The sequence below is a fragment of the Oncorhynchus nerka genome, linkage group LG19 (assembly GCF_034236695.1).
Source record: "Oncorhynchus nerka isolate Pitt River linkage group LG19, Oner_Uvic_2.0, whole genome shotgun sequence".
In the NCBI taxonomy this organism is placed as follows: domain Eukaryota; kingdom Metazoa; phylum Chordata; class Actinopteri; order Salmoniformes; family Salmonidae; genus Oncorhynchus; species Oncorhynchus nerka.
In genome coordinates, this window is record NC_088414.1 from 9,792,145 (window position 1) to 9,817,406 (window position 25,262).

The 25,262-nt window shown below is 45.5% G+C and overlaps 1 protein-coding gene across 2 annotated transcripts in view; it reads right to left on the reverse strand.

The window, feature by feature from the left end:
- Positions 1-25,262, reverse strand: part of LOC115101009 (LHFPL tetraspan subfamily member 2a) — a 90,257-nt gene that overhangs the window by 62,765 nt on the left and 2,230 nt on the right. The gene's annotated exons all lie outside the window — the stretch shown is intronic.

The following is a 25,262-nucleotide window of genomic DNA, read 5'->3' on the forward strand; positions in this document are numbered from 1 at the left end:
CGAGACCATAAGCAACACACATTGCCAGACAACGTTACCTTCTTGTTGGGAGTATTTTAACAAGGTTGAGAGGCTGATTAAGTTGCTGGGGTGATTGACAGCCGACACTCTGTTCAGAGGTGCTACTGTCGGGAGGCAAACGTTTGACAAATCCCACCGGTGTGTCTGAGCTATAATGTGTTCTCTGATAGACTTAGCATGGACACACACGCGCAGAGGCATGCCTAATAACTGTCCTATAATAACGGATGGGGAGGTTAACACTCCTGTAATGGACCTGGGCCAACCCTGACTCTCCCAGGAGAAAACATCCACTATTGGACCAGACACATTTCCCCCTTCCACTCTTCCTTCCAGGTCGAGACTAATCCTATTTCTGTTCTTCCTGAGTATTGACTGTGATCCAATTCTATTGTATTCCATTGGAATTCAATACTTCTCAGCAGAAAAGAAGCCACACCTAGTCCCCCCCCCCTCCCCCCAGGAATCTGATGGCTTTACATTAACAAGGCCATAATGGAGCCTGTAATGCCTCTAATACACCTTCCAAACCAAGATGCTTTAGCACCGACCTTTCTCTATATACGAACGGTATTGCCGGCGACAAAAGTCTCTACTTTTCTTTCCCGCCAACCGGCCTAGTCGTGATTGGTAAAGTTCTGCCTGCGGCTCAGTATGAATTGTAGCTGTAAAGGCACACACGCACTACGCTCTTAACCTCTTGATGGTTGCTAGGCAGCGCCCATTACATCTATCCTCCTGGCAGTTCCAAACTTCGTCCATCTCTTCGCACAGCCCACCACACGCACAGTTTTCTTAACTGAATGGATCCATAACAAATTACTGTGGGAATACATCAGTGGTACTTCAGTAAAAATACTTTAAAGTACTACTTAAAGTCGTTTTTGGGGGTATCTGTACTTTACTTTACTGTTTATATTTGACTTTTACTTCACTACATTTCTATGGCCTCTGATCTGGCGGACGCACAAAACACAAATGATTTGTTTGTACATTATGTCTGAGTGTTGGAATGGGCCCCTGGCTATCCGTAGATAGAAAAAATAAAATAAAATTGTGCCGTCTGGTTTGCTTAATATAAGGAATTTGAAATTATTTGTACATTTACTTTTGATACTTAAGTATATTTTAAACAAAATACTTTTAGACTTTTACTCAACTAGTATTTTACATGCTGACATTCGCTTTTACATTTTTTATTAAGGTATTTTTACTATTACTCAAGTATGACCATTTTTGTGTGACAACATTTTCCACCACTGGAATAAATATCCCTGAATTATGAAAATATTGGAATAAAGTATGCATCCAATTGTTGCTATCTGAATCGCCCAAAGTCATCCAATTGTTATCATTCATTTGAAGTAATATGGTGCCTTCAGAAAGTATTCATACCCCTTGACATATTCCACATTTAGTTGTGTTACAGCCTGAATTCTGAATGGATTACATGTATTTTTTTCTCCACCATCTACACACAATACCGCATAATGCCATAGTGAAAACATGTATTTAGAAATGTTTGCCATACATGTTCAAATCCCATTTGCCACTGATTACAGCTGTGAGTCTTTCTGGGTAAGTCTCTAAGAGCTTTCCACACCTGGATTATACAATATTTGCACATTATTCTTTTGAAAATTCTTCAAGCTCTGTCAAGTTGGTTGTTCATCATTGCTAGACAGCCATTTTCAAGTCTTGCCATGGATTGTATTGCTGATTTAAGTCAAAACTGTAACTAGGCCACCCAGGAGCATTCTCTAGTGTATATTGGGACTTGTGTTTTAGGTTATTGTCCTGCTGAAAGGTGAATATATCTCCTACAGTCGTGGCCAAAAGTTTTGAGAATGACACAAATATAAATTTTCACAAAGTCTGCTGCCTCAGTTTGTATGATGGCAATTTTCATATACTCCAGAATGTTATGAAGAGTGATCAGATGAATTGCAATTAATTGCAAAGTCCCTCTTTGCCATGCACATGAACTGAATCGCCCAAAAACATTTCCACTGCATTTCAGCTATGCCACAAAAGGACCAACTGACATCATGTCAGTGATTCTCTCGTTAACACAGGTGTGAGTGTTGACGAGGACAAGGCTGGCGGTCACTCTGTCATGCTGATTGAGTTTGAATAACAAACTGGAAGCTTTAAAAAGAGGGTTGTGCTTGGAATCAATGTTTTTCCTCTGTCAACCATGGTTACCTGCAAGGAAACACGTGCCGTCATCATTGTTTTGCACAAAAAGGCTTGACAGGCAAGGGTATTGCTGCCAGTAAGATTGCACCGAAATCAACCAGAACTTCAAGGAGAATGGTTAATTGGTGTGAAGAAGGCTTCAGGGCGCCCAAGAAAGTCCAGCAAGCGCCAGGACCATCTCCTAAAGTTGATTCAGCTGCGGGATCGGGGCACCACCAGTACAGAGCTTTCTCAGGAATGGCAGCAGGCAGTTGTGAGTGCATCTGCATGCACAGTGAGGCGAAGACTTTTGGAGGATTGCCTGGTGTCAAGAAGGGCAGCAAAGAAGCAAGCAACTTCTCTCCAGGAAAAACATCATGGACAGACTGATATTCTGCAAAAGGTACAGGGATTGGACTGCTGAGGGCTGGGGTAAAGTCATTTTCTCTGATGAATCCCCTTTCCGATTGTTTGGGGCATTCGGAAAAAAAGCTTGTCCGGAGAAGACTAAATGAGCACTACCATCAGTCCTGTGTCATGCCAACAGTAAAGCATCTTGAGACCATTCATGTGTGGGGTTGCTTCTCAGTCAAGGGAATGGGCTCACTCACAATTTTGCCTAAGAACACAGACATGAATAAAGAATGGTACCAACACATCCTCAGAGAGCAACTTCTCCCAACCATCCAGGAACAGTTTGGTGACGAACAATGCCCTTTCCAGCATGATGGAGCACCTTGCCATAAGCCAAAAGTGATAACTAAGTGGCTCGAGGAACAAAACATCGATATTTTGGGTCCATGGCCAGGAAACTCCCCAGACCTTAATCCCACTGAGAACTTGTGGTCATTCCTCAAGAGGCGGGTGGACAAACAAAACCCCACAAATTCTGACAAACTCCAAGCATTAATTATGCAAGAATGGGTTGTCATCAGTCAGGATGTGGCCCAGAAGTTAATTGACAGCATGCCGGGGCAGATTGCAGAGGTCTTGAAAAAGAAGGGTCAACACTGCAAATATTGACTCTTTGCATCAACTTCATATAATTGTCAATAAAATAATAAATAAATAAAATAAGGGGGTCAATGCAAATAGTCCGGGTGGCCATTTGATTTAACTGTTCAGCAGTCTTACGGCTTCAAGGTAGAAACTGTTAAGGATTTTGCCTGTGCTTAACTCTATTGCGTTTTTTTCCCTTAAAAAAACTCCCAAGTCCTTGCCGATCACAAGCATACCCATAACATGATGCAGCCACCACCATCCTTAAAAATATGAAGAGTGGTACTCAGTGATGTGTCGTGATTTGCCCAAAACATAACGCGTTGTATTCATTTCTTTCCCAATGTCTTCCCGAATTTTGCTTTACTGCCTTGTTGCAAACAGGATGTTTTGGAATATTTTTTATTCTGTACAGGCTTCCTTCTTTTTACTCTTGTCATTTAGGTTAGTATTGTGGAGTAACTAGTGTCTGCTTTTATGTATTTTTACCCATCTACCAATAGGTGCACTTCTTTGCGAGGCATTGGAAAAACTCCATGGACTTTGTGGTTGAATCTGTGCTTGAAATTCACAGCTGGACTGAGGGACCTTGCAGATAATTCAACACTGAGTGTACAAAACATTAAGGACACTTGCTCTTTCCATGACATACAGTAGACTGACCAGGTGAAAGCTATGATCCCTTATTGATGTCACTTGTTAAATCCACTTCAAGCAGTGTAGATGAAGGGGAGGATGAAGGTTAAAGAAGGATTTTTAAGCCTTGAGGCATCTGAAACATTGATTGCGTATATGTGCCATTCAGAAGATGAATGGCAAGACAAAATATTTAAGTGCCTTTGAACGGAGTATGGTAGTAGGTGACATGCGCACCGGTTTGTGTCAAGAACTGCAACGCTGCTGGGTTTTTCACCCTCAACAGTTTACCGTGTGTATTAAGAATGGTCTACCACCCAAAGGACATCAAGACAACTTGACACAACTGTGGGAAGCATTGGAGTCAACGTGGGCCAGCATCCCTGTGGAACGCTTTCGACACCTTGTAGAGTCCCTGCCCTGAAGAATTGAGGCTGTTCTGAGTGGAAAAGGGGGGTGCAACTCAATATAGGAAGGTGTCCTTAATATTCTGTACACTCAGTGTATGTGTGGGGTACAGAGATGAGGTAGTCATTTAAAAATCATGTTAAACACTATGAGTTCATGCAACTTATGAGACCTGTTAAGCAAATGTGTACTTCTTCATTTATTTAGGCTTGCCATTACAAAGGGTTTGAATACTCATTGACTCAAGACATTTCAGCTTTTCATTTTTTGTAAACACAAAATCACAATTGAATACATTTTAAATTCAGGCAGTAACACAACAAAATGTGGAAAAAGTCAAGAGGTGTGAATACTTTCTGAAGGCACTGTACTACTGTAGCCTCACAGGAAGTCTCCCTGACAGGAGACATTTTGTCATTTTCATTAGGATCCCCATTAGCTAACGCCATAACGCTAGCTTATCTTCCTGGGGTCAAACACCAATTAACAAGACATTACAAACAACCACAAATCAAGACTTCACAATCATTCAACAAGTAGACAATACAGACAATTGAAATACCTGACAGGAAACACATTTAACATTCAATCGATACTTTCTATTTCCTGTCCAGTCATATGATCTATCACATTAGATGTTCTGTCTATTTCCTTTCCAGTCATATGGTCTATCACATTAGATGTTCTGTCTATTTCCTGTCCAGTCATATGATCTATCACATTAGATGCTCTGTCTATTTCCTGTCCAGTCATATGATCTATCACATGAGATGCTCTGTCTATTTCCTGTCCAGTCATATGATCTATCACATTAGATGTTCTGTCTATTTCCTGTCCAGTCATATGGTCTATCACATTAGATGTTCTGTCTATTTCCTGTCCAGTCATATGATCTATCACATTAGATGTTCTGTCTATTTCCTGTCCAGTCATATGATCTATCACATTAGATGTTCTGTCTATTTCCTGTCCAGTCATATGATCTATCACATTAGATGTTCTGTCTATTTCCTGTCCAGTCATATGATCTATCACATTAGATGTTCTGTCTATTTCCTGTCCAGTCATATGATCTATCACATTAGATGTTCTGTCTATTTCCTGTCCAGTCATATTATCTATCACATTAGATGTTCTTTTATTTTTTTCTTGAAGTTCGATTTACTTTTTGCCTGAAAAATATGGATTGGTAAAGAGTTCCATTCAGCTATTGCTCTATATAAAACTGTAGATTTAATGAGATTTGTCCTTGGCTTGGGTCTTAGCTGCCCTGAATTTGCCTGTCTGGTTTGGTGGTTATGCGTGTTGCTAGTATGAACTAACTTGCCTGAAAAATACTGTGTTTTTTGGGGAAAATATAACATTTCTAAAGAAAATCAGAAAACTGGATAGTAATTTGTTTTCAACGTGAAGCCATGAGAGATTCTCATGCATTTGACTAATATTCATTCAGATAGATCAATTGAAGAGGTAATCTGGCAGCCCTGTTTTGAGCCATTTGGAGCTTTTTTAAATCTTTCTTCGCTGCAGATGAACATATAACTGGACAGTACTCTAAGTGTGATAGGACCAGGGATTGAAGCAAAGTAGAGTAGAGCACTGCAGGTTTATAGACAATGGAAGGGGGGAGGGGTTAACAGGGAATGAGAGAGAGGAAGGTGAGCTTGAGGTGAAGCTGAAACTGTGTCAGTTCATTCTGTGTTTGTTTAGTAACTGAAAGTGTGTCAGTGCTTGGCTGTCCTTCACAGCACCTGAGATTTCACCAAACAGGATGCATCTGTTGATTAGGAGAGGAGAGGCTGTACAGTGGTGATACAACTGCTTTGGCTGATTCCAGCTGAATTCAATTAGTCCTGTATTCATGAGACAGAGGGATATAAGTTCTGGGGCCTCGGGACACTGTGCTGTTTTATGTGGGTTTAACTGGAGGTATGGTCATTGCCAAACAATCAGACTGAATCTGTCTCTGTCGGTTATTGGTTCAGAGTTCACAGTTTGTCCTTGGGCAGACTAACATGAACAATTGGGAGACAATAAAAACACGCTTCATGTCATTGAATCTGCTACGGCATGCGCATGTGTGAGTGTGTGTGTGCGGCTGCATGTGTCTATAGTCCCCTAGGTGCTGTATCATTATATCCCGCCCCCTGTCCGGTCCAGTGTGACAGCTCTCCAGTCACCTGTAGCAGCAGCAGCTAACCCTGGAGACTCTTTCGTGCTGCAACAAATGCGTTCCCAGCTGCACACACCATTAATCCTACACTATTCATTACACAGAGAGACCTGGTTCACACCACTAACCTGGCCTATACACAGTGACCGGGGCCCTTGGCTTCCATTCAAAGAGTGGGCCTTATTCACTCAAAATACAATATCAAAACACTAGCTGTCCATGCTTCTTGCACTGAGAATATGATTATATTTGGATTGATTATCTATAATAAAAGGAAATCAATAGAAAAATACGAACTATGTGAAACTATGCAAAACTTTTTTTTTTTTTTTTTACTTTTCTTTACAGGGACAGTGCACATTAATCAACGTTTCAGTAAAAGTGCAGGTTTTAGCCAGCCGGCTAATTTTCAACCGCAGTCCCTGGGCAGGTTAAACACACCTCAACTACTTTAATTCAATATACGACTGTTGGTTGGTTAACCTTAGCCCTGACACTTCCACATCGACCCTTTGATTGAATAGTGCCCAGTGTGTGTAAGTCATGATCACCTATTGAGTCAGATACCCTTCAACACCTAACTAGCAGACCCTGGTTTACAGTTGGAACTAACTAATAGACTTAGAGCTCTCGCATCTCTCTGAAACACCGTATGGCTTGAAAAATCATCTAACACTAGTCTGGAAGAGGACAGCCTGTCTTTAGCACAACTTAGTGGGCCAAGAGGAGAGAGAGAAAGAGAGAGATCCCCCAACCAAGGATGGCCTATAGCAGCACCTAGATCTTCTGCACAGATTCTGTCAGATCTGGGCCCTGACGTTAAATCTCAGTAAGACTGGTGTTCCAAAAAACATCAGCACCACAGGCAACTCCCACAAAGCTGTGAACAATCTAAAAGACATGGCAAGAAGGGCCTTCTACGCCATCAAAAGGAACATAACATTTGAGTCTGGCTAAAAATTTTTTTTTTTTTGAGCCCTTTATGGTTGTGATGTCCGGGCTCGCTCACCAACCAACAATTCACAAAATGGAACAAACACCAAATTGAGACTATGAATTCTGCAAAAACATCCCCCGTGTACAATGTAAAATACCAAATAATGCATGCAGAGCAGAATTTGACCAATCCCCGCTAATGATCAAAATCCAGAAAAGAGACGTTAAATACTACAACCACCTAAAAGGAAGCGATTCCCAAACCTTCCATAACAAAGCCCTCACCTACAGAGAGATCTAGAGAACAGTCCCTTAAGCAGCTGGTCCTGGGGCTCTGTTCACAAACACAAACACACCCCACAGAGCCCCAGGACGGCAACAGCAACACAATTAGACCCAACCAAATCATGAGAAAACAAAAAGATAATTACTTTACACATTGGAAAGAATTTAACTAAAAACAGAGCAAACTGGAATGCTATTTGGCCCTAAACAGAGAGTAAACAATGGAATAATACCTGACCACTGTGACTACGTACTGACTCAGTGAGCTTAGCCTTGCTATTGAGAGAGGCCACTGTAGGCAGACTTAGCTCTCAAGAGAAGACAGGCTACGTACACACTGCCCAAAAAACAAGGTGGAAACTGAGCTGCACTTCCTAACCTCCTGCCAAATGTATGACCATATTAGAGACACAATATTTCCCTCAGATTACACAGAACCACAAATTATTTGAAAACAAACACAATTACGATAAACTCCCATGTCTATTGGGTAAAATACCACAGTGTACACAACAGCAAGATCTGTGACCTAAACAAACAAGAAAACAAACACCAGTGTAAATACAACCCATATTTATTTTCCCTTTTGTACTTTAACTATTTGCACATTGTTATAACACTGTATACATACATAATCTGACATTTGAAATGTCTCTATTCCTTTGAAACTTCTGTGAGCGTAATGTTTACTATTCATTTTTTGATTGTTTATTTCACTTTTGCATGATCTATTTCACTCGCTTTGGCAATGTTAACATGTGTTTTCCGTGCCAATAAATCCATTTGAATTGAACAGAGGAGGAGGAGGAGAAAGACAGAGACCGCTATGGCAGTTGGTTTCCGTCTGTGGCGCTACGATGGCCCTAGCTGCTGGTGATAATGACCGCCGAAGGCTTGCTAATCCAAACTGAAGTGGAGTAGTCATGGTGACAGGGAAAGAGAAGAGGACAGATCAGTCATAAACTAACTGTTAGCTAGAAAAGAGTTTGGTCAGCGCTTGGTCAACAGTTCTATCTTTCAGATGTTACCCAGCTACGAACGAAAACACATAACACTCATATCACAAAGCCTGACGAACCACTACAATCATGTAGCCTGTCATCTTCAACACCTGTACCAAATCCAACTCAAAGCACATTGTTCGTAAACAGACGCACACCAAATGATAATCTCTTTATCACCATGCGCAGAGGGCCAGATGTTTCTGATTGGCTGTAATCTCTCTCTTTCATTAGCATACAGCTGCGAAGCCGAGGCCCGGGTCACTTGAGTTTCAGCCAATCAATATCCATAAACCCCGGGCAGAACGTCTGCTGCCACGGCAACCTAAGGATGGCTGAAAGGATCCTTCTGCAGGGAACTCAGAATCCATAAAGGAAAGAATGTCCATTGTCCTCAAGTGTCACATCGTCAAAAAGGGAACCAGTTTTAGTGGATCCCCAGACTAGTATGTTACATGTTGGCTACATGCAGAAATAAGAGATCGGCACATTACTTCCCACACAAAGTGGGAATACAAACAGCTAATCTGAATCTAATTTCTATGATAGACCAGCTGGGAACGGCTGATGTCCGTCTGTCCGTAGTTCCCTGAGACTGACCCATTGACAGACACAATGGGACAAAACCCTAACTCGCCTCTGCTTGTTCAGCCAGACAGACTGGAACCTCCCCGGTCCTGCCCTCTAACCTCCTCCCTCACCCACCTCCCCTCCTGTCAGTCAGTCTCCGGATATCTTATTCTTAGGAAGAGAGAGAGAGAGAGAGAGAGAGAGACTTGAAATGTGTTAATCTTTTTCAAACCTTTGTGATGTAATGTTTACTGTTAATTTCCAACCGTGTTTTGTTTATATTATTTTGTGTCTTGTTTATTGTGAATTCCACTTGCTTTGGCAATGTAAACATATGTTTCTCATGCCAATAAAGCCCATTTGAATTGAATTGAAAGAGAGAGACAGAGAGACAGAGACACAGAGAGAGAGAGAGAGAGAGAGAGAGAGAGAGAGAGAGAGAGGGGGTAGTTCTTTGTTATTGTGTGGGCCCCTCCCTGCTGGTTTCCCAGTAAAGGGACCAGGCTGGGGGCCGGTAGGCGCCAAGAGGAGGTCGGGAGTGTCTGTTGTACCCCCAGCAGAGCTTCATCTCTGGGAGCCACATGAGCCCAAAGGACGGTGGGAGAGGAGGGAGAATGTGTCAGAGTATGAAAGAGTGTAAAGCAAAGTACACTCAGGGAAAGGGAGAGAAATAGAGGAGAGAAGACAGATTCACTCCGATGCTGCCTAATCTTAACAGTGTGCGTGACTGAGAGAGAGAGAGCAGAGGAGAAAGAGAGCGAGAAAGAGGAAGAGAGACTGAGCGGCTGAGACAGAGAAAGAATGTGGTATTCACTATTCTATACAGTGCTACACATTACTATGATCTGTGGAAGATGGCTCTGAGGAGGATGAAATCTAAAAAGAAACTCTTTATTTCTTTTGACCATCGTGGAAAAACTCCATCACCTTAACTGCTTCCACTCCTTTGTCCCTTTATACAGCAACGACCCCAGTATACAACCACTGTAAAGCATTTACACACAGTGTGTACACACACACACACACCCAGGCCCTACTTTTCCACTGTGCTCTGCTGACTAAAATTGTGTGACACTTTTCCATCCAGAGCCTAATGTAGGAGAGCATCTCCCAACCCTCCCTCGGACAGACAGACGGCTGCTTTTAATTCAATCCCAAAGTCTCCTTTCGGGAGGCTGTGACGGAAAACCTCCTAACGTAATGTGACCCAGTTAGTCAGTCAGTAGGTTCCGCCTGCCCGTGTTCCAACGCAGCCCTCCTCAAAGTCACTCCGGTGGTTTTACTGTCAATTAACTCATCTTTCGGGAAACAAAAGGACGTTGAAAAAAAATCTTCCATTTGCGCGTTGGGATCGCTTAGAGGGTTCCTGGGGGTTGTTGTTGAAAGGCTTCCACTGACTTGCACACAAACATCAAAGAATATCGTAGAGGGGGGTACAAGGGGAAAAAAACAAAGACTATGTCAAAACCAGATGCTGCAGTGAATCAGTGAAAGTGAAACGTCTCTTCTTTTACTCTTCTAGTCCCCCTCCTGCATCTGTAACATGTTAGTTTGAAGCAGTATGATGCAAACAGTGGTTGAAGGGGCTGACCAGTACTGAAACTCTAACCTACTGCTTGAGTAACAGCATCTCTTATAGAACACCAGCTCTAAACCACAACCCCTGGTATGGAAAAAAAGTAAAGAAGTCAAGTCGAGTACGGCGTGTTTCTGCGACCTTTTTCATTCCCCTTCAGGCAATCTGACGCAAACCAAACAGCCATGTTATAAGCCCCTAGTCTCTCTCTCTCTCTCCTCTAGTAGTGAGTAGTGGGGTCCTGTTGTGCCAAACTGTACACCAGATGTGGATCCCTGCCTCCACACTACAGCCTGACCCCTGACCCCACAGATTCCATTTAATCAGCCAATTTCACAGGCCTGTCACACCGAGCCTGTGGTCCAGCCTCGGGTTTCACACACACACTGATAGAGAAAGGATCTGATTTCAGCTAAGAACCGTCTCCAAATACTCTCTACCAGTACCCCCTGTATATAGCCTCCACATTGACTCTGTACCAGTACCCCCTGTATATAGCCTCCACACTGACTCTCTACCAGTACCCCCTGTATATAGCCTCCACACTGACTCTCTACCAGTACCCCCTGTATATAGCCTCCACATTGACTCTGTACCAGTATCCCCTGTATATAGCCTCCACTGACTCTCTACCAGTACCCCCTGACTCTCTACCAGTACCCCCTGTATATAGCCTCCACATTGACTCTCTACCAGTACCCCCTGTATATAGCCTCCACATTGACTCTGTACCAGTACCCCCTGTATATAGCCTCCACATTGACTCTGTACCAGTACCCCCTGTATATAGCCTCCACATTGACTCTGTACCAGTACCCCCTGTATATAGCCTCCACATTGACTCTGTACCAGTACCCCTGTATATAGCCTCCACATTGACTCTGTACCAGTACCCCCTGTATATAGCCTCCACACTGACTCTGTACCAGTACCCCCTGTATATAGCCTCCACGTTGACTCTGTACCAGTACCCCTGTATATAGCCTCCACATTGACTCTGTACCAGTACCCCTGTATATAGCCTCCACGTTGACTCTCTACCAGTACCCCTGTATATAGCCTCCACATTGACTCTGTACCAGTACCCCCTGTATATAGCCTCCACATTGACTCTCTACCAGTACCCCCTGTATATAGCCTCCACATTGACTCTGTACCAGTACCCCTGTATATAGCCTCCACATTGACTCTGTACCAGTACCCCTGTATATAGCCTCCACATTGACTCTGTACCAGTACCCCCTGTATATAGCCTCCACACTGACTCTGTACCAGTACCCCCTGTATATAGCCTCCACGTTGACTCTGTACCAGTACCCCTGTATATAGCCTCCACATTGACTCTGTACCAGTACCCCCTGTATATAGCCTCCACACTGACTCTGTACCAGTACCCCCCTGTATATAGCCTCCACGTTGACTCTGTACCAGTACCCCCTGTATATAGCCTCCACATTGACTCTGTACCAGTACCCCCTGTATATAGCCTCCACGTTGACTCTCTACCAGTACCCCTGTATATAGCCTCCACATTGACTCTGTACCAGTACCCCCTGTATATAGCCTCCACACTGACTCTGTACCAGTACCCCCTGTATATAGCCTCCACGTTGACTCTGTACCAGTACCCCTGTATATAGCCTCCACATTGACTCTGTACCAGTACCCCTGTATATAGCCTCCACGTTGACTCTCTACCAGTACCCCTGTATATAGCCTCCACATTGACTCTGTACCAGTACCCCTGTATATAGCCTCCACATTGACTCTCTACCAGTACCCCCTGTATATAGCCTCCACGTTGACTCTCTACCAGTACCCCTGTATATAGCCTCCACGTTGACTCTCTACCAGTACCCCCTGTATATAGCCTCCACATTGACTCTGTACCAGTACCCCCTGTATATAGCCTCCACATTGACTCTGTACCAGTACCCCTGTATATAGCCTCCACGTTGACTCTGTACCAGTACCCCTGTATATAGCCTCCACATTGACTCTGTACCAGTACCCCCTGTATATAGCCTCCACGTTGACTCTCTACCAGTACCCCAGTATATAGCCTCCACGTTGACTCTGTACCAGTACCCCTGTATATAGCCTCCACATTGACTCTGTACCAGTACCCCTGTATATAGCCTCCACATTGACTCTGTACCAGTACCCCTGTATATAGCCTCCACATTGACTCTGTACCAGTACCCCCTGTATATAGCCTCCACATTGACTCTGTACCAGTACCCCCTGTATATAGCCTCCACATTGACTCTGTACCAGTACCCCCTGTATATAGCCTCCACGTTGACTCTGTACCAGTACCCCTGTATATAGCCTCCACATTGACTCTGTACCAGTACCCCCTGTATATAGCCTCCACATTGACTCTGTACCAGTACCCCTGTATATAGCCTCCACATTGACTCTGTACCAGTACCCCTGTATATAGCCTCCGCATTGACTCTGTACCAGTACCCCCTTTATATAGCCTCCACATTGACTCTGTACCAGTACCCCCTGTATATAGCCTCCACATTGACTCTGTACCAGTACCCCTGTATATAGCCTCCACATTGACTCTGTACCAGTACCCCTGTATATAGCCTCCGCATTGACTCTGTACCAGTACCCCCTGTATATAGCCTCCACATTGACTCTGTACCAGTACCCCCTGTATATAGCCTCCACATTGACTCTGTACCAGTACCCCCTGTATATAGCCTCTACATTGACTCTGTACCAGTACCCCTGTATATAGCCTCCACATTGACTCTGTACCAGTACCCCTGTATATAGCCTCCACATTGACTCTGTACCAGTACCCCCTGTATATAGCCTCCACATTGACTCTGTACCAGTACCCCCTGTATATAGCCTCCACATTGACTCTGTACCAGTACCCCTGTATATAGCCTCCACATTGACTCTGTACCAGTACCCCTGTATATAGCCTCCACGTTGACTCTGTACCAGTACCCCCTGTATATAGCCTCCACATTGACTCTGTACCAGTACCCCTGTATATAGCCTCCACATTGACTCTGTACCAGTACCCCTGTATATAGCCTCCACATTGACTCTGTACCAGTACCCCTGTATATAGCCTCCACATTGACTCTGTACCAGTACCCCCTGTATATATAGCCTCCACATTGACTCTGTACCAGTACCCCCTGTATATAGCCTCCACATTGACTCTGTACCAGTACCCCCTGTATATAGCCTCCACATTGACTCTGTACCAGTACCCCTGTATATAGCCTCCACATTGACTCTGTACCAGTACCCCCTGTATATAGCCTCCACATTGACTCTGTACCAGTACCCCCTGTATATAGCCTCCACATTGACTCTGTACCAGTACCCCCTGTATATAGCCTCCACGTTGACTCTGTACCAGTACCCCCTGTATATAACCTCCACATTGACTCTGTACCAGTACCCCCTGTATATAGCCTCCACATTGACTCTGTACCAGTACCCCCTGTATATAGCCTCCACGTTGACTCTGTACCAGTACCCCCTGTATATAGCCTCCACACTGACTCTGTACCAGTACCCCCTGTATATAACCTCCACATTGACTCTGTACTGGTACCCCCTGTATATAGCCTCCACATTGACTCTGTACCGGTACCCCTGTATATAGCCTCCACATTGACTCTGTACCAGTACCCCTGTATATAGCCTCCACATTGACTCTGTACCGGTACCCCTGTATATAGCCTCCACATTGACTCTGTACCAGTACCCCTGTATATAGCCTCCACATTGACTCTCTACCAGTACCCCTGTATATAGCCTCCACATTGACTCTCTACCAGTACCCCTGTATATAGCCTCCACATTGACTCTCTACCAGTACCCCCTGTATATAACCTCCACATTGACTCTGTACCGGTACCCCCTGTATATAGCCTCCACATTGATTCTGTACCAGTACCCCCTGTATATAGCCTCCACATTGACTCTCTACCAGTACCCCCTGTATATAGCCTCCACATTGACTCTCTACCAGTACCCCCTGTATATAACCTCCACATTGACTCTGTACCGGTACCCCCTGTATATAGCCTCCACATTGACTCTACCAGTACCCCCTGTATATAGCCTCCACATTGACTCTGTACCAGTACCCCCTGTATATAACCTCCACATTGACTCTGTACCAGTACCCCCTGTATATAACCTCCACATTGACTCTGTACCAGTACCCCTGTATATAACCTCCACATTGACTCTGTACCAGTACCCCCTGTATATAGCCTCCACATTGACTCTGTACCAGTACCCCTGTATATAACCTCCACATTGACTCTGTACCAGTACCCCCTGTATATAACCTCCACATTGACTCTGTACCAGTACCCCTGTATATAACCTCCACATTGACTCTGTACCGGTACCCCCTGTATATAGCCTCCACATTGACTCTGTACCAGTACCCCTGTATATAGCCTCCACATTGACTCTGTACCAGTACCCCCTGTATATAACCTCCACATTGACTCTGTACCAGTACCCCCTGTATATAACCTCCACATTGACTCTGTACCAGTACCCCCTGTATATAGCCTCCACATTGACTCTACCAGTACCCCTGTATATAACCTCCACATTGACTCTGTACCAGTACCCCCTGTATATAACCTCCACATTGACTCTGTACCAGTACCCCTGTATATAACCTCCACATTGACTCTGTACCAGTACCCCTGTATATAGCCTCCACGTTGACTCTGTACCAGTACCCCCTGTATATAGCCTCCACACTGACTCTGTACCAGTACCCCTGTATATAGCCTCCACACTGACTCTGTACCAGTACCTCCTGTATATAGCCTCCACACTGACTCTGTACCAGTACCCCCTGTATATAGCCTCCACATTGACTCTGTACCAGTACCCCTGTATATAGCCTCCACACTGACTCTGTACCAGTACCCCCTGTATATAGCCTCCACATTGACTCTGTACCAGTACCCCTGTATATAGCCTCCACACTGACTCTGTACCAGTACCCCCTGTATATAGTACACTGACTCTGTACCAGTACCCCCTGTATATAGCCTCCACACTGACTCTGTACCAGTACCCCTGTATATAGCCTCCACATTGACTCTGTACCAGTACCCCCTGTATATAGCCTCCACATTGACTCTGTACCAGTACCCCTGTATATAGCCTCCACATTGACTCTGTACCAGTCCCCTGTATATAGCCTCCACATTGACTCTGTACCAGTACCCCTGTATATAGCCTCCACATTGACTCTGTACCAGTAGTACTCTGTACCCCCTGTATATAGCCTCCACATTGACTCTGTACCAGTACCCCCTGTATATAGCCTCCCCTCTACCAGTACCCCTGTATATAACCTCCACATTGACTCTGTACCAGTACCCCTGTATATAACCTCCACATTGACTCTGTACCAGTACCCCTGTATATAACCTCCACATTGACTCTGTACCAGTACCCCCTGTATATAGCCTCCACGTTGACTCTCTACCAGTACCCCTGTATATAGCCTCCACACTGACTCTGTACCAGTACCCCCTGTATATAGCCTCCACACTGACTCTGTACCAGTACCTCCTGTATATAGCCTCCACACTGACTCTGTACCAGTACCCCCTGTATATAGCCTCCACATTGACTCTGTACCAGTACCCCTGTATATAGCCTCCACACTGACTCTGTACCAGTACCCCCTGTATATAGCCTCCACATTGACTCTGTACCAGTACCCCCTGTATATAGCCTCCACACTGACTCTGTACCAGTACCCCTGTATATAGCCTCCACACTGACTCTGTACCAGTACCCCCTGTATATAGCCTCCACATTGACTCTGTACCAGTACCCCCTGTATATAACCTCCACATTGACTCTGTACCAGTACCCCTGTATATAACCTCCACATTGACTCTGTACCAGTACCCCTGTATATAGCCTCCACATTGACTCTACCAGTACCCCTGTATATAACCTCCACATTGACTCTGTACCAGTACCCCCTGTATATAACCTCCACATTGACTCTGTACCAGTACCCCTGTATATAACCTCCACATTGACTCTGTACCAGTACCCCTGTATATAGCCTCCACGTTGACTCTCTACCAGTACCCCTGTATATAGCCTCCACACTGACTCTGTACCAGTACCCCCTGTATATAGCCTCCACACTGACTCTGTACCAGTACCTCCTGTATATAGCCTCCACACTGACTCTGTACCAGTACCCCCTGTATATAGCCTCCACATTGACTCTGTACCAGTACCCCCTGTATATAGCCTCCACACTGACTCTGTACCAGTACCCCTGTATATAGCCTCCACATTGACTCTGTACCAGTACCCCCTGTATATAGCCTCCACATTGACTCTGTACCAGTACCCCCTGTATATAGCCTCCACATTGACTCTGTACCAGTACCCCTGTATATAGCCTCCACATTGACTCTGTACCAGTACCCCCTGTATATAGCCTCCACGTTGACTCTGTACCAGTACCCCCTGTATATAACCTCCACATTGACTCTGTACCAGTACCCCTGTATATAGCCTCCACATTGACTCTGTACCAGTACCCCTGTATATAGCCTCCACGTTGACTCTGTACCAGTACCCCTGTATATAGCCTCCACACTGACTCTGTACCAGTACCCCTGTATATAACCTCCACATTGACTCTGTACTGGTACCCCTGTATATAGCCTCCACATTGACTCTGTACCGGTACCCCCTGTATATAGCCTCCACATTGACTCTGTACCAGTACCCCCTGTATATAGCCTCCACATTGACTCTGTACCGGTACCCCTGTATATAGCCTCCACATTGACTCTGTACCAGTACCCCTGTATATAGCCTCCACATTGACTCTCTACCAGTACCCCCTGTATATAGCCTCCACATTGACTCTCTACCAGTACCCCTGTATATAGCCTCCACATTGACTCTCTACCAGTACCCCCTGTATATAACCTCCACATTGACTCTGTACCGGTACCCCCTGTATATAGCCTCCACATTGACTCTGTACCAGTACCCCCTGTATATAGCCTCCACATTGACTCTCTACCAGTACCCCTGTATATAGCCTCCACATTGACTCTCTACCAGTACCCCTGTATATAACCTCCACATTGACTCTGTACCGGTACCCCCTGTATATAGCCTCCACATTGACTCTACCAGTACCCCTGTATATAGCCTCCACATTGACTCTGTACCAGTACCCCCTGTATATAACCTCCACATTGACTCTGTACCAGTACCCCTGTATATAACCTCCACATTGACTCTGTACCAGTACCCCTGTATATAACCTCCACATTGACTCTGTACCAGTACCCCTGTATATAGCCTCCACATTGACTCTGTACCAGTACCCCTGTATATAGCCTCCACATTGACTCTGTACCAGTACCCCTGTATATAACCTCCACATTGACTCTGTACCAGTACCCCCTGTATATAACCTCCACATTGACTCTGTACCAGTACCCCCTGTATATAACCTCCACATTGACTCTGTACCAGTACCCCTGTATATAGCCTCCACATTGACTCTGTACCAGTACCCCCTGTATATAACCTCCACATTGACTCTGTACCAGTACCCCTGTATATAACCTCCACATTGACTCTGTACCAGTACCCCCTGTATATAGCCTCCACATTGACTCTACCAGTACCCCTGTATATAACCTCCACATTGACTCTGTACCAGTACCCCTGTATATAACCTCCACATTGACTCTGTACCAGTACCCCCTGTATATAACCTCCACATTGACTCTGTACCAGTACCCCTGTATATAGCCTCCACGTTGACTCTCTACCAGTACCCCCTGTATATAGCCTCCACACTGACTCTGTACCAGTACCCCCTGTATATAGCCTCCACACTGACTCTGTACCAGTACCTCCTGTATATAGCCTCCACACTGACTCTGTACCAGTACCCCTGTATATAGCCTCCACATTGACTCTGTACCAGTACCCCTGTATATAGCCTCCACACTGACTCTGTACCAGTACCCCTGTATATAGCCTCCACATTGACTCTGTACCAGTACCCCTGTATATAGCCTCCACACTGACTCTGTACCAGTACCCCTGTATATAGCCTCCACACTGACTCTGTACCAGTACCCCCTGTATATAGCCTCCACATTGACTCTGTACCAGTACCCCTGTATATAGCCTCCACACTGACTCTGTACCAGTACCCCTGTATATAGCCTCCACATTGACTCTGTACCAGTACCCCTGTATATAGCCTCCACATTGACTCTGTACCAGTACCCCCTGTATATAGCCTCCACATTGACTCTGTACCAGTACCCCCTGTATATAACCTCCACATTGACTCTGTACCAGTACCCCCTGTATATAACCTCCACATTGACTCTGTACCAGTACCCCTGTATATAGCCTCCACATTGACTCTACCAGTACCCCTGTATATAACCTCCACATTGACTCTGTACCAGTACCCCCTGTATATAACCTCCACATTGACTCTGTACCAGTACCCCTGTATATAACCTCCACATTGACTCTGTACCAGTACCCCTGTATATAGCCTCCACGTTGACTCTCTACCAGTACCCCCTGTATATAGCCTCCACACTGACTCTGTACCAGTACCCCCTGTATATAGCCTCCACACTGACTCTGTACCAGTACCTCCTGTATATAGCCTCCACACTGACTCTGTACCAGTACCCCTGTATATAGCCTCCACATTGACTCTGTACCAGTACCCCCTGTATATAGCCTCCACACTGACTCTGTACCAGTACCCCTGTATATAGCCTCCACATTGACTCTGTACCAGTACCCCCTGTATATAGCCTCCACACTGACTCTGTACCAGTACCCCCTGTATATAGCCTCCACACTGACTCTGTACCAGTACCCCCTGTATATAGCCTCCACATTGACTCTGTACCAGTACCCCTGTATATAGCCTCCACACTGACTCTGTACCAGTACCCCCTGTATATAGCCTCCACATTGACTCTGTACCAGTACCCCCTGTATATAGCCTCCACATTGACTCTGTACCAGTACCCCTGTATATAGCCTCCACATTGACTCTGTACCAGTACCTCCTGTATATAGCCTCCACATTGACTCTGTACCAGTACCCCCTGTATATAGCCTCCACATTGACTCTGTACCAGTACCCCTGTATATAGCCTCCACATTGACTCTGTACCAGTACCCCTGTATATAGCCTCCACATTGACTCTGTACCAGTACCCCCTGTATATAACCTCCACATTGACTCTGTACCAGTACCCCCTGTATATAGCCTCCACATTGACTCTACCAGTACCCCCTGTATATAACCTCCACATTGACTCTGTACCAGTACCCCCTGTATATAACCTCCACATTGACTCTGTACCAGTACCCCCTGTATATAACCTCCACATTGACTCTGTACCAGTACCCCCTGTATATAGCCTCCACGTTGACTCTCTACCAGTACCCCCTGTATATAGCCTCCACACTGACTCTGTACCAGTACCCCCTGTATATAGCCTCCACACTGACTCTGTACCAGTACCTCCTGTATATAGCCTCCACACTGACTCTGTACCAGTACCCCCTGTATATAGCCTCCACATTGACTCTGTACCAGTACCCCCTGTATATAGCCTCCACACTGACTCTGTACCAGTACCCCCTGTATATAGCCTCCACATTGACTCTGTACCAGTACCCCCTGTATATAGCCTCCACACTGACTCTGTACCAGTACCCCCTGTATATAGCCTCCACACTGACTCTGTACCAGTACCCCTGTATATAGCCTCCACATTGACTCTGTACCAGTACCCCTGTATATAGCCTCCACACTGACTCTGTACCAGTACCCCTGTATATAGCCTCCACATTGACTCTGTACCAGTACCCCTGTATATAGCCTCCACATTGACTCTGTACCAGTACCCCCTGTATATAGCCTCCACATTGACTCTGTACCAGTACCTCCTGTATATAGCCTCCACATTGACTCTGTACCAGTACCCCCTGTATATAGCCTCCACATTGACTCTGTACCAGTACCCCCTGTATATAGCCTCCACATTGACTCTGTACCAGTACCCCCTGTATATAGCCTCCACATTGACTCTGTACCAGTACCCCCTGTATATAGCCTCCACATTGACTCTGTACCAGTACCCCTGTATATAACCTCCACATTGACTCTGTACCAGTACCCCCTGTATATAGCCTCCACATTGACTCTGTACCAGTACCCCCTGTATATAGCCTCCACATTGACTCTGTACCAGTACCCCCTGTATATAGCCTCCACATTGACTCTACCAGTACCCCCTGTATATAGCCTCCACATTGACTCTACCAGTACCCCCTGTATATAGCCTCCACACTGACTCTACCAGTACCCCCTGTATATAGCCTCCACATTGACTCTACCAGTACCCCCTGTATATAGCCTCCACACTGACTCTGTACCAGTACCCCTGTATATAGCCTCCACATTGACTCTACCAGTACCCCCTGTATATAACCTCCACATTGACTCTACCAGTACCCCCTGTATATAGCCTCCACATTGACTCTACCAGTACCCCCTGTATATAACCTCCACATTGACTCTGTACCAGTACCCCCTGTATATAGCCTCCACATTGACTCTACCAGTACCCCTGTATATAACCTCCACATTGACTCTACCAGTACCCCTGTATATAGCCTCCACATTGACTCTGTACCAGTACCCCTGTATATAGCCTCCACATTGACTCTACCAGTACCCCTGTATATAGCCTCCACATTGACTCTACCAGTACCCCTGTATATAGCCTCCACACTGACTCTACCAGTACCCCCTGTATATAGCCTCCACATTGACTCTGTACCAGTACCCCCTGTATATAGCCTCCACATTGACTCTGTACCGGTACCCCCTGTATATAACCTCCACGTTGACTCTGTACCAGTACCCCCTGTATATAACCTCCACATTGACTCTGTACCGGTACCCCCTGTATATAGCCTCCACGTTGACTCTGTACCAGTACCCCCTGTATATAACCTCCACATTGACTCTGTACCAGTACCCCCTGTATATAGCCTCCACATTGACTCTGTACCAGTACCCCCTGTATATAACCTCCACATTGACTCTGTACCGGTACCCCCTGTATATAGCCTCCACGTTGACTCTGTACCAGTACCCCTGTATATAGCCTCCACATTGACTCTGTACCAGTACCCCTGTATATAGCCTCCACACTGACTCTGTACCAGTACCCCCTGTATATAGCCTCCACATTGACTCTGTACCAGTACCCCTGTATATAACCTCCACATTGACTCTGTACCAGTACCCCTGTATATAGCCTCCACATTGACTCTGTACCAGTACCCCTGTATATAGCCTCCACACTGACTCTGTACCAGTACCCCTGTATATAGCCTCCACACTGACTCTGTACCAGTACCCCCTGTATATAGCCTCCACACTGACTCTGTACCAGTACCCCTGTATATAGCCTCCACATTGACTCTGTACCAGTACCCCTGTATATAGCCTCCACATTGACTCTGTACCAGTACCCCTGTATATAGCCTCCACACTGACTCTGTACCAGTACCCCTGTATATAACCTCCACATTGACTCTGTACCAGTACCCCCTGTATATAGCCTCCACATCGACTCTGTACCAGTACCCCTGTATATAGCCTCCACACTGACTCTGTACCAGTACCCCTGTATATAGCCTCCACATTGACTCTGTACCGGTACCCCTGTATATAGCCTCCACATTGACTCTGTACCAGTACCCCCTGTATATAACCTCCACATTGACTCTGTACTGGTACCCCCTGTATATAGCCTCCACATTGACTCTGTACCAGTACCCCTGTATATAGCCTCCACATTGACTCTGTACCAGTACCCCCTGTATATAGCCTCCACATTGACTCTGTACCGGTACCCCCTGTATATAGCCTCCACATTGACTCTGTACCAGTACCCCCTGTATATAGCCTCCACATTGACTCTGTACCAGTACCCCTGTATATAGCCTCCACACTGACTCTGTACCAGTACCCCTGTATATAGCCTCCACATTGACTCTGTACCAGTACCCCTGTATATAGCCTCCACATTGACTCTGTACCAGTACCCCCTGTATATAGCCTCCACACTGACTCTGTACCAGTACCCCTGTATATAGCCTCCACATTGACTCTGTACCAGTACCCCTGTATATAGCCTCCACATTGACTCTGTACCAGTACCCCCTGTATATAGCCTCCACATTGACTCTGTACCAGTACCCCCTGTATATAGCCTCCACACTGACTCTGTACCAGTACCCCTGTATATAGCCTCCACACTGACTCTGTACCAGTACCCCCTGTATATAGCCTCCACATTGACTCTGTACCAGTACCCCTGTATATAGCCTCCACGTTGACTCTGTACCAGTACCCCCTGTATATAGCCTCCACATTGACTCTGTACCAGTACCCCCTGTATATAGCCTCCACATTGACTCTGTACCAGTACCCCCTGTATATAGCCTCCACACTGACTCTGTACCAGTACCCCCTGTATATAGCCTCCACATTGACTCTGTACCAGTACCCCCTGTATATAGCCTCCACATTGACTCTGTACCAGTACCCCCTGTATATAGCCTCCACACTGACTCTGTACCAGTACCCCCTGTATATAGCCTCCACACTGACTCTGTACCAGTACCCCCTGTATATAGCCTCCACATTGTTATTTTACTGCTGCTCTGTAATTATTTATTTGTATTTTGTATTCTTCTTAAAACTGCATGGTTGTTTAAGGGCTTGTAAGTAAGCATTTCACTGCTGTATTTGACACATGTGACAAATAAAATTGGATTTGATTTGAAATACTGATGTTAACTTAATCATTAGAGCAAATGTTTATATTTGGAAAGGGCCCGACCACTGGGGGCATGAAAAAGGTGCGCACCAAACCCTCCAATTGAAAGTCGCTTTAAGTGTCGCCACGCCAAAGGGGAACATATTGACGAAAGCTATAAACTGAGGTCAGGGGCCTGGACTGATGACACACACATGTCGACAATGTCATCAAAGAGCAGAAAAGCTGACGTTTGGAGAGCAGACTTTGTGGTCTGTATGAACTGGTTGCCAGTCGAAGTCCGCACTTTTTTTTATATGCCGTTAAAAGAATCGCCAACTGCACTCACAGCACCAGGCAGGCCGCAAAAAAAGCAGAGGCTGGTAAGATTTTTTCCACTCTTTGATAATTCACCATTCTGTTTAGGCAAAGGGAGAAGAAGAAGAAAAAAACAATAACATTAAAGAACTTTCCCGAGGCAACTGCTGCACTCCTGCCCAGACAGCCAGCAGGAAGAAGTGGATATGTGCCCCTTTTCCTGAGGCCAGAGCTGAACCGAGCAGAACAGTGGAGCCTTCTCCAGCAGGCCTATAATGATTGTTGCCTGTTTGATTGCAGTTTTTTTTATTGGTCCAAACATGGAGCTCTGAGGGACGCCACGTGCTTCGGACCTCCAGCATTAACCACAGCCAGTCTTTCACTCCACAGCCGGTCGTCCAATGGCTGCCATCTTTATTGTTAGACACAGGTGAGTCCCCATTCAATGATGTGGCAACTTCTGACCAAGACCACACAGTGACTGTGCTGCAGCATGCCACTGCCACGCATTCAGGGTTGGCTACAGTGTGACAATGAATGGCAGCATGTTTAGCTATTTACTTTAAAGGTCCGGTCTTTCTAAATGTGTCTTGGGAATTTCATGCAAGTACTGTGAGAGGAAACATAGAAAAGGACAAGAGAAAAGTAACAGAGAGAAACTTAACACTAGGACTAGAACTGCTACACTCTGTTATTATCTATGCGTAGTCACTTTAATAACTCTACCTACCTGTACATATTACCTCAATTACCTCGACTAACCGGTGCCCGCGCACATTGACTCTGTACCAGTACCCCCTGTATATAGCCTCCACATTGACTCTGTACCAGTACCCCCTGTATATAGCCTCCACATTGACTCTGTACCAGTACCCCCTGTATATAGCCTCCACATTGACTCTGTACCAGTACCCCCTGTATATAGCCTCCACATTGACTCTGTACCAGTACCTCCTGTATATCGCCTCCACATTGACTCTGTACTGGTACCCCCTGTATATAGCCTCCACATTGACTCTGTACTGGTACCCCCTGTATATAGCCTCCACATTGACTCTGTACTGGTACCCCCTGTATATAGCCTCCACATTGACTCTGTACCAGTACCCCTGTATATAGCCTCCACATTGACTCTGTACCAGTATATACCTCCACCTCTACCAGTACCCCTGTATATAGCCTCCACATTGACTCTGTACCAGTACCCCCTGTATATAGCCTCCACATTGATTGACTCTGTATATAGCCTCCACATT